The sequence below is a fragment of the Phaseolus vulgaris genome, chromosome 3 (assembly GCF_051622355.1).
Source record: "Phaseolus vulgaris cultivar YP4 chromosome 3, ASM5162235v1, whole genome shotgun sequence".
NCBI classification, from domain to species: domain Eukaryota; kingdom Viridiplantae; phylum Streptophyta; class Magnoliopsida; order Fabales; family Fabaceae; genus Phaseolus; species Phaseolus vulgaris.
The window spans coordinates 47395499-47407256 of NC_143500.1; the positions used below are offsets into that span (position 1 = coordinate 47395499).

Here is an 11758-nt window from a genome sequence, read left to right on the forward strand (position 1 = left end):
ATCTATTGATTGAAGAAGTGATGATCCAGCAATTCTTACTCAGGGAATTTTTGGACTTCGATGAAAGGTTTTTTTTAATCATCGTGGTGCTAGTATGAATCTGAGGTTTTTTTTTATTGATTCATATGGTCCTAACAAGAGAATCCTTATACAAATTAAAGAATAAAGAAGACAGCAGTAAAAACACATTATACAAATAATAAAATGAAGTAAATGATAGAATATTCAAGAGGCCTTAAAAGATTACGATAAAGACAAGTGTGCCGACTTGAGATTTTGGCATTATAACCAAAAAGAATAGCTTTCGGATTTCTATTTTTTATTATCGTAAGAGAAAATTAGAATCATAGGATTAAATAAACCAGTTTCAAACTTTCTATTACAGATATCTGTTTTTGTTACAACCAATATTTGGGTATTTTTGTTTGAGCCGTACGAGGTGAAATTCGCATATACGGTTCTCTGAGGGGGTTCCTTTGGGTTACCTATCTCAATAAAGTTTATGATTGGTTCGAAGAACGTCTTGAAATTCAGGCGATTGCCGATGATATAACCAGTAAATACGTTCCGCCTCATGTGAACATATTTTATTGTTTAGGAGGAATTACACTTACTTGTTTTTTAGTCCAAGTAGCAACGGGATTTGCTATGACTTTTTATTATCGTCCAACCGTTACTGAAGCTTTTGCTTCTGTTCAATATATAATGACTGAAGCTAATTTTGGTTGGTTAATCCGATCAGTTCATCGATGGTCGGCAAGTATGATGGTCTTAATGATGATTCTACACGTATTTCGTGTATATCTTACAGGTGGTTTTAAAAACCTCGCGAATTAACTTGGGTTACGGGTGTAGTTTTGGCTGTATTAACAGCATCTTTTGGTGTAACTGGTTATTCCTTACCTTGGGATCAAATTGGTTATTGGGCAGTAAAAATTGTAACAGGCGTACCCGAAGCTATTCCTGTAATAGGATCGTCTTTGGTAGAGTTATTACGCGGAAGTTCCAGTGTGGGCCAATCTACCTTAACTCGTTTTTATAGTTTGCATACTTTTGTATTACCTCTTCTTACTGCTGTATTTATGTTAATGCACTTTTCAATGATACGTAAGCAAGGCATTTCTGGTCCTTTATAGTGAATATGGATCATAGATATTTGTAATCACAATCATTTTTTATTTTGGGGAGGATTTGATTTCATTGCTACAATTATGGATTATAAAACAAAATAAGACATGTATTTAGATATTTCTCTTCAACTTAACAAAAATTGAATTTTTTTTTACATACATGAATAGTTGAAGGGAACTCTCCAAACAAAAAATGGATTATGGGAGTGTGTGACTTGAACTATTTATTTGGCCGCGCAGATATATGACTTTATCTTATCTGCCACATTAGAATTTACAATTAAATGTGTCTTTTTTTCCAACCACAAGCAAGGCTCTTACAGAGAGGGTAGGCTGGTTTTACTTGAAGAGAATCTTTTCTATGATCAGACTCAATTTTATTCTGCATCAACAGGCTCCGTAAGATCCAGTCAAAAAAGTTATGTGATATAGTCTGAATTCTATATAGTATGACAACGCATTCATTTCCTATGCATTGATTCGATTTCTGATACTATTGGAGTGAACAAAGTTGATCTAAAGAACAACGTGAGTTAGGTTTGATTAGTAACAAGTAAATTCTTTGTACATAAAAAGTATCAATCTTTTTTTTTTGGACAGGATAACAATTGCAAAGTTTGAGATCACCCAGAAAGCATTAGCAACTTGAAAAGTCTACTTGGGTATTGAGCATTTACTAAAGTTTACTTAAAAAGAACTTAATTTTTTTTTTCAATCAAAAAATTGTAACTTTCGAAAAAGAAAATCGAGTTTATTTTCTTACTTAGAATCTTCATATATGTGTGGATAACACATACATTTTTTTCTATTTTTTTATATAGATACAGTTGAAAGATTTGATTAGTGCTCGAGCCGGATGATGAAAAATTATCATATCCGGTTCTTTCGGAGGATGGATCTATAAGAATTCACCTATCCCAATAACAAAAAAACCTGACTTGAATGATCCTGTATTAAGAGCTAAATTGGCTAAGGGAATGGGTCATAATTATTATGGAGAACCCGCATGGCCTAACGATCTTTTATATATATTTTCCAGTAGTCATTCTAGGTACTATTGCCTGTAACGTAGGCTTAGCGGTTCTAGAACCATCCATGATTGGGGAACCCGCGGATCCTTTTGCAACTCCTTTGGAAATACTACCAGAATGGTATTTCTTTCCCGTATTTCAAATACTTTCGTACAGTGCCCAATAAGTTATTGGGGGCGTTCTTTTAATGGTTTCGGTACCTACGGGATTATTAACAGTACCCCCTTTTTGGAGAATGTTAATAAATTCCAAAATCCATTTCGCCGTCCAGTAGCAACCACCATCTTTTTGATTGGTACTGTAGTTGCCCTTTGGTTAGGTATTGGAGCAACATTACCTATTGAGAAATCCCTAACGTTAGGTCTTTTTTAAAGTTAGAATAGAAGATTAGTTTCATTTTTAATTCATTTTTCAATCAAATATCATGACATCTGTATTGTATATCTAGGGATAATTCTTTGTGAACTTACTAATCCCTAGATACATCTATTCCGTTTTAGATATATTCTGAACATTTGGATTTGTTCTAAATATTTAAATTACATATTTTGTTTGTTTAGTTTAGAAAAAAAAATAAATTTGAAAAAATCCTATGGAAATAGATTGCAATTTCATGCAAAATACTTTTGTATTTTTAAAATGTCCAATATAGATTTTCCATCTTCTACGTGAAAATGTTCAAATTTCAGAAGGTCTTCTTGACTGTTACTCAAAAGTTCTAATAATGTGTGAATATTGGATCTTTTTAGACAATTATAGATCCTGGGAGGTAATTCTAATTGGTCTATAAAAATAGATTTCAATGCTATTTCTTTTTGATTTTTCCTTAGTTTATCCTTAACCAATATATCATGAAAAGTAAAAAGGGGCAAAGTAACTTTGTGTTGATTTTTTTCTAAATGAAAGTTATCTTCTTCTGCGTGTAAAAAGGGAATAAATAACTCAATCAAATTTTGGGAGGCTTCGTAAAGGGCTTCCTTAGAGTTAAACTTCCATTTGTCCATATCTCGAGAAAAAGTATCTCTTGTTTTTCATTCCCATTGACATAAGAATGAATACTATAATTTACATTTCGAACAGGCATGAATCTAGCATCTATATCATAACTTCCGTCTTGAAAGTTTTTTAGTGTTTTTATACGATACCCCCGATTCCTCTCAATTTTTAATTCAATACACAAATGAACAGGTTCTGTTACGTTGGCTATATGTTGTCTATTATCAACGATTTCCACCGAGGGTGGTAAAATGATGTCTTGAGCGGTTATATATCCAGGACCTTTGAAAGAAATCGATGCGTCTTGTATTCCATACATATTACTTTTCAATACAATTTCTTTCAAATTCATGAAAATTTCATGTACTGATTCTTCAATACCTATTATGGTAGAATATTCATGTGGTATTTTCTCTGATTTTACACATGTGATACATGTTCCCTCTATTTCTCCGAGTAAAATTCTTCGGATTGCAATGCCTATTGTATCGGCTTGACCTTTCATAAGTGGGGACAGAATAAAGCGTCCATAATAAAGACGCTTACTGTCTATTCTTGATTCAACACATTTCCATTGTAGTGTCCGAGTAGAGACTCTTAATTTCTCTTGAACCATAGTAATCTATTATTTTGATCAAACTCTTGACTTGTTTATTTCTCTTGAAATATTTTTAATGTTTATTTTGAGTTTTATACACGTCTTTTTTTAGGAGACCTACATCCATTATGTGGCATAGGAGTTACATCTCGTATAAAATTTAAGAGTATACCACTTCTACGAATAGCTCTTAATGCTGCATCTCTTCCGAGACCAGGCCCTTTGATCATGATTTCTGCTCGTTGCATGCCTTGATCCGATACTGTTCGAATAGCATTTCCTGCTGCAGTTTGAGCGGCAAAAGGTGTTCCCCTTCGTGTACCCTTGAATCCACAAGTACCAGCGGAGGACCAAGAAATCACCCGACCTCGTACATCTGTAATAGTTACAATAGTATTGTTGAAACTAGCTTGAACATGAATAATTCCTTTTGGTATTTTACGCGTATGATTCCGCGAACCAATACGTACATTTTTACGCGAACCTGTTTTAGGTATATATATTTGCCATATTACATTATTTCATTAAAAAAAAAATAAGTCTAAAGGGTATGGAGATATCCATTTCATGTCAAAAACGCATCCTTTTCAAATTCTTTTATAATTGAATATTCGATTATATATATCTATTCATTCTATTTATTTGATTTCGATAAATATCAAATACAATTTTTTAATTCAAATTGAAAAGTTTAAATCTCAATAATATTGAAAAAATGGATTTTTTCATTTTGATAGAATAAATAGAATAATAGATTTAATTTTTTAAATTTCTCTATTTTTTTATCTATTCTATTTTTTTTAGAAAGCTTCTGTTTGTTCAAATATTATCCTTGTCTTTGTTTATGTTTTGGATTGAAACAAATTACTATAATTCGTCCCCGTCTTCGAATCAATCGACATTTTTCACAAATTTTACGAACCGAGGCATTTATTTTCATATTTGACATTCCTTAAATTAGTTAATCCCAAATTTTGGAAGAAAATAAGGGTTCCTTACATTTTTAACTCCTATTAGTGGCCTTTTTCATCAAATAAAGTTGAGATTCAAAAACATCTTAATTTAATTGAATGACTTCCTTTTTTTTTCTTTCCTTAACGTATGCCCATAATAAAGTATTGGAAACCTAGCCTAGAATAGAAAGAAAAATTCAATTTGCATTTCTTTTATATCAACCTTAAAACCCGGGCAAATAATTTATGGATAAGTTATTCATTTAGTAATTCAATCTTCGTGAATTCCCATTCCCCCTTTTTTACAATTCCAGTTAAATCCCTTCTTACATTCACAAATCTATAGATCTATACAAATAGATATATATATCTATGAAAGATGAAGTTCTATTAGAAACTTGCATTTTTTTCTCTCTTTTTTTTACATAAATGAAATGGATACAAGTTTCTAATAGAATTCGCATATTAGAAAGATTACCATATATAACATAAAACTTCGCCGCCAATTTTTTCTAATCGAGCCTCTCGATCTGTCATTATACCTCTCTAGAAGTGGAAAGAATGACAATCCCATGCCCCCTAAAATTCGAGGGATTTTTTGATAATTGTAATATATTCGTAGACCGGGTGTACTTATTCGTTTTAAATTTAAAAAACTTTTATACGATTCTTTTCTATTTCTTCTATACCGTAGAGTTAAAACTAAAAAATATTTGTCGTTTTCTCTATGTTTTCTGATGTTTTCAACAAAACCCTCTCGTAAAAGTATTTTTACAATTTTTTCTGTAATGTTAGTAAAAGGTAATTGAACCATTCCTTTTTTATTAATGTCAGCATTTCGTATATAGGTTATTATGTTGGCGATAGTGTCCTTCCCCATGGTAAACAAAAAATATTGCTGCCTCTGACTTTTTATATAATCAACATACTCCTTACATAAAATGTTTTTATTTGTGTCTTTTTTATCTATAGATATATCTTTATAACTCATTATAGCTCATTGACTAAGTTCGTTGAAATTTCTATTGTGACTAGCATCGACTATTGTCAAATAAACAATTCAAAAAATCGAATCGAATAAAAGAAGATATTCAACTAAAGCAAATAGAAATTATAGTTCTAGTATCATAATGTTTTATTTATGTACAAATCACATCAATTACTATTTGTACTTTGTGTTGTAAATAGACATGAACCTTTTTTTTTTTTTTTATTTGACCAAAAGACAAGGCTTCTGTATAGAGGTTCTTCTGTATAGAGGTTCTTCTGTATACAGGTTCTTCTGTATAGAGGTTCTTCTTTATCATAAGAGTCTATTTTTACAAATCAATTGAATATTTTATTGAATTGATTGAATTCTGAATGAAAAAAGAATTTTATTATTATTCATTATTTCATGAATTTCATGAATTCTAAAAGAAATGAGTTGAACTTCATTTTCCTAATAATTCAATTTTGTAATATTTATGGATTTATGCATTCCTCTTTCAAAATGGATGTGAAAATGAACGTTAACGACGAGATCTATTATCATTTTTCGCATGTCCTCGGAAGTTTAGAGTAGGTGAAAATTCTCCTAATTTATGGCCTACCATACGATCTGTTATATAAATAGGTAAATGTTCTTTTCCATTATGGATAGCAATGGTATGGCCAATCATTGTAGGTATAATGGTAGATGCTCTGGACCAAGTTAATATTATATCTTTTTCCGCTTTTGTGTTAAGCTTATTTATTTTTCTTAATAAATGATTCGCTACAAAAGGTTTTTTTTTAGTGAACGCGTCACAGTTAATTACTCCTTTTTCTTGTAAAGACGAAGAAACAATTTCTATTTTCTCTACTATTTAGTACGACGACGAAGAATCAAATTATCACTATATTTCTTCCTTTTTCTACTTCTTCTTCCAAGTGCAGGAAAACCCCAAGGAGTTGCGGGTTTTTTCTACCAATTGGGGGGCCCTCCCTTCACCACCCCCATGCGGATGGTCTACAGGGTTCATAACTACTCCTCTTACTATAGGACGTTTACCTAGCCAACATTTAGATCCGGCTCTACCTAAATTTTTCTGGTTTACCCCAACATTTCCCACTTGTCCAACTGTTGCCGAGCAGTTTTTGGATATCAAACGGACCTCCCAGAAGGTAATTTTAATGTGGCCGATTTCCCCTCTTTTGCAATTAGTTTCGCTACAGCACCAGCTGCTCTAGCTAATTGTCCACCCTTTCCGAGTGTGATTTCTATGTTATGTATGGCCGTGCCTAAGGGCATATCGGTTGAAGTAGATTCTTCTTTTTTTTTGATCAATAAAAACCTCTTCCCAAACTGTACAAGCTTCTTACAAAGCATACGGCTTTCTGGATGTAGATGATGATATCTATACAGATGGATCTTCTATATATCGCACAATGAAGTACCGCACGAGTGGGTATATAGGAATCCAAATCTGCCGCTCATGTTATGATCTTCTACATCCTAGGTCTCTTCCGTTCCTTCATCTGGCTTATGTTCTTCATGTAGCATTCAGACTGAATGACTCTATGAAATTACGTCGCTACTTCCACATGGTACGGGTAACGTAGGAGACATCTCTCTTTTTCCCAGCAGGGGGAATCCTTAGAATTACCACAGCTTAGCTTTCAATTCGCCTCTGACCATCAAATGAAATGTGAATAACCCGCCCTCCCCTGTTTGAAACAAAGGGTGCTTCCGGTTCTGTCGGTGCTTGAAACAATTTTGTCTTCTCCATATTACTATATCTCGAGAGTCAATAATTTTATATGAGGAACTACTGAACTCAATCACTTGCTGCCGTTACTCTTCAGTTTTCTGTTGAGGTCTATCCTGTAGAGGTACTCCAATTGGATCAGTGATCGATTTCTAGGTTTCGCCGTAAACCTAGTTGGTTACTTCCAATTACGTAAATCAATAGTTCAAACCGCACTCAAAGGTAGGGCATTTCCCATTTTTATAGGAACTTCTGTACCAGAAACAATGGTATCTCCAATTATAGCCCCTCTGGGGTGTAAAATATATTTTTTCTCACCATCCCCATAGTGTATGAGACAAATGGATGCATTTCGATTAGGGTCATATTCTATGGTTACGATTCTACCATATATGTTTTTTTCATTCCGTCGAAAATCAATTTGACGGTATAGACGCTTATGACCTCCCCCTCTATGCCCTGCGGTAATTATTCCTCTGGCATTACGGCCTTTACCACAACGATGCTGTCCATAGATCAAATGATTTCGTGGATTGGATTTTACTTGACTGTCTACGGCTCCATTGCGTGTGCTTGGGGTAGAAGTTTTGTATAAATGTATCGCCATGCTATTAAGTATTTTGATTTAAGTTCTTTTCTTTCTAAGAGGTGGAATAGAATAACCCGGTTGAAGCGTAATGATTATACGTCTGTAATGCATTGTATGTCCCATAATAGGTCGTACTCTTCTACCCTTTACCGGGAGTCGATGACTATTCATAGCTATTACTTTGACATCAAAGAAGAGTTCGACCCAATGCTTTATTTCTGTCCTAGTTGATCCCGATTCGACATTAAAAGTATATTGATTTTTCCCCAATAACCGAATACTTTTGTCTGTAAATACTGCATATTTTATTCCATTCATAAATATATTTTCTTCCCTATGAGTTCTAGTCTCAATTAAAATACTAGTTTTTACTGTTCATATGTTATGATTTGAATATACCACATCAATTCGTTATGTATGGATGATGAGATTCCATTGATACAGAGCCACTCGTTCTTTTTTCTCTGACAGATGGTCAGAACTTCATCTGGGTTCGAATCCTACTGATAGGTCTACTAGAGATCAGAAATTGTTGAAAAAAGAACAAAAGAAACATCTTGCTCTTTCCAGGCGATCGGAAAAGAAAGAAATAGTGAATTTATTCAAGATAATTATGTACTTACAAAATACCGTCTCAATTCATCCTATTTCATCCTATCGAGGATGTGATATGGTTCCAAAGGATGAATTGGACAGTTCCAATAAGATTTCATTCTTGAACAAAAATCCGATAGACTTTTTGGAGGGAGGGTCCCATTGGCGTGCATCCAGTAGGAATTGAACCTACGAATTCGCCAATTATGAGTTGGGCGCTTTAACCATTCAGCCATGGATGCTTAGCGGGAATCCTCGTACATGGTGAATAACCAAATTCCAATTGAAGTGAAATCTTTCGGATAAATCAATGCAATTAGGAGGATTCGATGAAAGGACATCAATTCAAATCCTGGATTTTCGAATTGAGAGAGATATTGAAAGAAATCAAGAATTCTCGCTATTTCTTAGATTCATGGACCCAATTCAATTCAGCGGGATTTCTCATTCATATTTTTTTCCATCAAGAGAGTTTTATAAAACTCTTGGACTCCCGAATTTGGAGTATCCTACTTTCACGCAATTCACAGGGTTCAACAAGCAATCGATATTTCACGATCAAGTATGTAGTACTCTTTGTAGTAGCGGTCCTTATATATCGTATTAACAATCGAAAAATGGTCGAAAGAAAAAATCCCTATTTGACAAGGCTTCTTCCTATACCTATGAATTCCATTGGACCCAAAAATGATACATTGGAAGAATCATCTGAGTCTTCCAATATCAATAGGTTGATTGTTCCGCTCCTGTATCTTCCAAAAGGAAAAAAGATCTCTGAGAGTTCTTTCCTGGATCCGAAAGAGAGTACTCGGGTTCTCCCAATAACTAAAAAGTATATCATGCCTGAATTTAACTGGGGTTCGCGGTGGTGGAGGAACTGGATAGGAAAAAAGAGCTATTCTAGTTGTAAGATATCTAATGAAACCATCGCTGGAATTGAGATCTCATTCAAAGAGAAAGATATCAAATATCTGGAGTTCCTTTTTGTATATTATATGGATGATCCGATCCGTAAGGACCATGATTGGGAATTTTTTGATCGTCTTTCCCCGAGAAAGAGGCGAAACATAATCAACTTGAATTCGGGACAGCTATTCGAAATCTTAGTGAAAGACTGGATTTATTATCTCATGTTTGCTTTTCGTGAAAAAATACCAAAGGAAGTGGAGGGTTTCTTCAAACAACAAGGGACTGGGTCAATTATTCAATCAAATGATATTGAGCATGTTTCGCATCTCTTCTTGAGAAACAAGCGGGCTATTTCTTTGCAAAATTGTGCTCAATTTCATATGTGGCAATTCCGTCAAGATCTCTTCGTTAGTTGGGGGAAGAGTCCGCACGAATCGGATTTTTTGAGGAACATGTCACAAGAGAATTGGATTTGGTTAGACAATGTGTGGTTGGGAAACAAGGATCGGTTTTTTAGCAAGGTACGGAATGTATCATCAAATCTTCAATATGATTCCACGAGATCTAGTTTCATTCAAGTAACGGATTCTAGCCAATTGAAAGGATCTTCTGATCAATCCAAGGATTCTTTCGATTCCATTAGGAATGAGGATTCGAAATATCACACATTGATCAATCAAAGAGAGATTCAACAACTAAAAGAAAGATCGATTCTTTGTTGGGATCCTTCCTTTCTTCAAACGGAACGAACAGAGATAGAATCAGAGCGATTCCTTAAAAACCTTTCTGGATATTCCTCAATGTGCCGACTATTCATGGAACGTGAGAAGCAGATGAATAATCATCTGCTTCCGGAAGAAATCGAAGAATTTCTTGGGAATCCTGCAAGAGCCACTCGTTCTTTTTTCTCTGACAGATGGTCAGAACTTCATCTGGGTTCGAATCCTACTGATAGGTCTACTAGAGATCAGAAATTGTTGAAAAAAGAACAAAAGAAACATCTTGCTCTTTCCAGGCGATCGGAAAAGAAAGAAATAGTGAATTTATTCAAGATAATTATGTACTTACAAAATACCGTCTCAATTCATCCTATTTCATCCTATCGAGGATGTGATATGGTTCCAAAGGATGAATTGGACAGTTCCAATAAGATTTCATTCTTGAACAAAAATCCATTTTGGGGTTTCTTTCATCTATTCCATGACCGGAACAGGGGGAGATACACGTTACACCACGATTTTGAATCAGAAGATCTATTTCAAGAAATGGCAGATCTATTCACTCTATCAATAACCGAGCCGGATCTGGTGTATCATAAGGAATTTGATTTTTCTATTGATTCCTCCGGATTGGATCAAAAACATTTCTTGAATGAGTTATTGAACTCCAGGGATGAATCGAAAAAGCACTCTTTATTGGTTCTACCTCCTCTTTTTTATGAACAGAATGAATCTTTTTATCGAAGGATCATAAAAAAATGGGTCCAGACCTCTTGCGGGAATAATTTGGAAGATCCAAAACCTAAAATAGTTGTATTTGCTAGCAACAACATAATGGAGGCAGTCAATCAATATAGATTGATCCGAAATCTGATTCAAATCCAATATAGCACCCATGTTTACATAAGAAATGTATTGAATCGATTCAATTGCAACTTCGAATATGGAATTCAAAGGTATCAAATAGGAAATGATACTCTGAATCATCGAACTAGAATGAAATACACGATCAACCAACATTTCTCAAATTTGAAAAAGAGTCAGAAGAAATGGTTCGATCCTCTTATTTTGATTTCTCGAACGGAGAGATCTATGAATTGGGATCCTAATGCATATAGATACAAATGGTCCAATGGGAGCAAGAATTTCCAGGAACATTTGGACTATTTCATTTCTGAGCAGAATAGCCTTCAAGTAGTGTTCGATCGATTACATATTAATCAATATTCGATTGATTGGTCTGAGGTTATCGACAAAAAAGATTTGTCTAAGTCACTTTGTTTATTTTTGTCCAAGTTACTTCTTTTTTTGCCCAAGTTTCTTCTCTTTTTGTCTAACTCACTTCCTTCTTTTTTCTTTGTGAGTTTTGGGGGTATCTCCATTCATAGGTCCGAGATCCACATCTATGAATTGAAAGGTCCGAATGATCCACTCTGTAATCAGTTATTAGAATCAATAGGTCTTCAAATCTTTCATTTGAAAAAAAGGAAACCCTTATTATTGGATGACC

The 11758-nt window shown here is 34.1% G+C and overlaps 1 non-coding gene and 1 pseudogene across 2 annotated transcripts; both read right to left on the minus strand.

Annotated features, from left to right (window-relative positions):
- Positions 1-5438: 5438 nt before the first annotated feature.
- On the minus strand, positions 5439-11139 carry LOC150028882 (large ribosomal subunit protein uL2cz/uL2cy-like; annotated as a pseudogene). Its single transcript, XR_016519450.1, has 2 exons — positions 7654-11139; positions 5439-6997 (listed from the first exon to the last, which is right to left on the minus strand). The product of XR_016519450.1 is annotated as a large ribosomal subunit protein uL2cz/uL2cy-like (transcript).
- TRNAM-CAU (transfer RNA methionine (anticodon CAU)) lies at positions 8789-8862 on the minus strand. The gene has a single exon. It is a non-coding gene; the product is annotated as a tRNA-Met (tRNA).
- Positions 11140-11758: the final 619 nt, after the last annotated feature.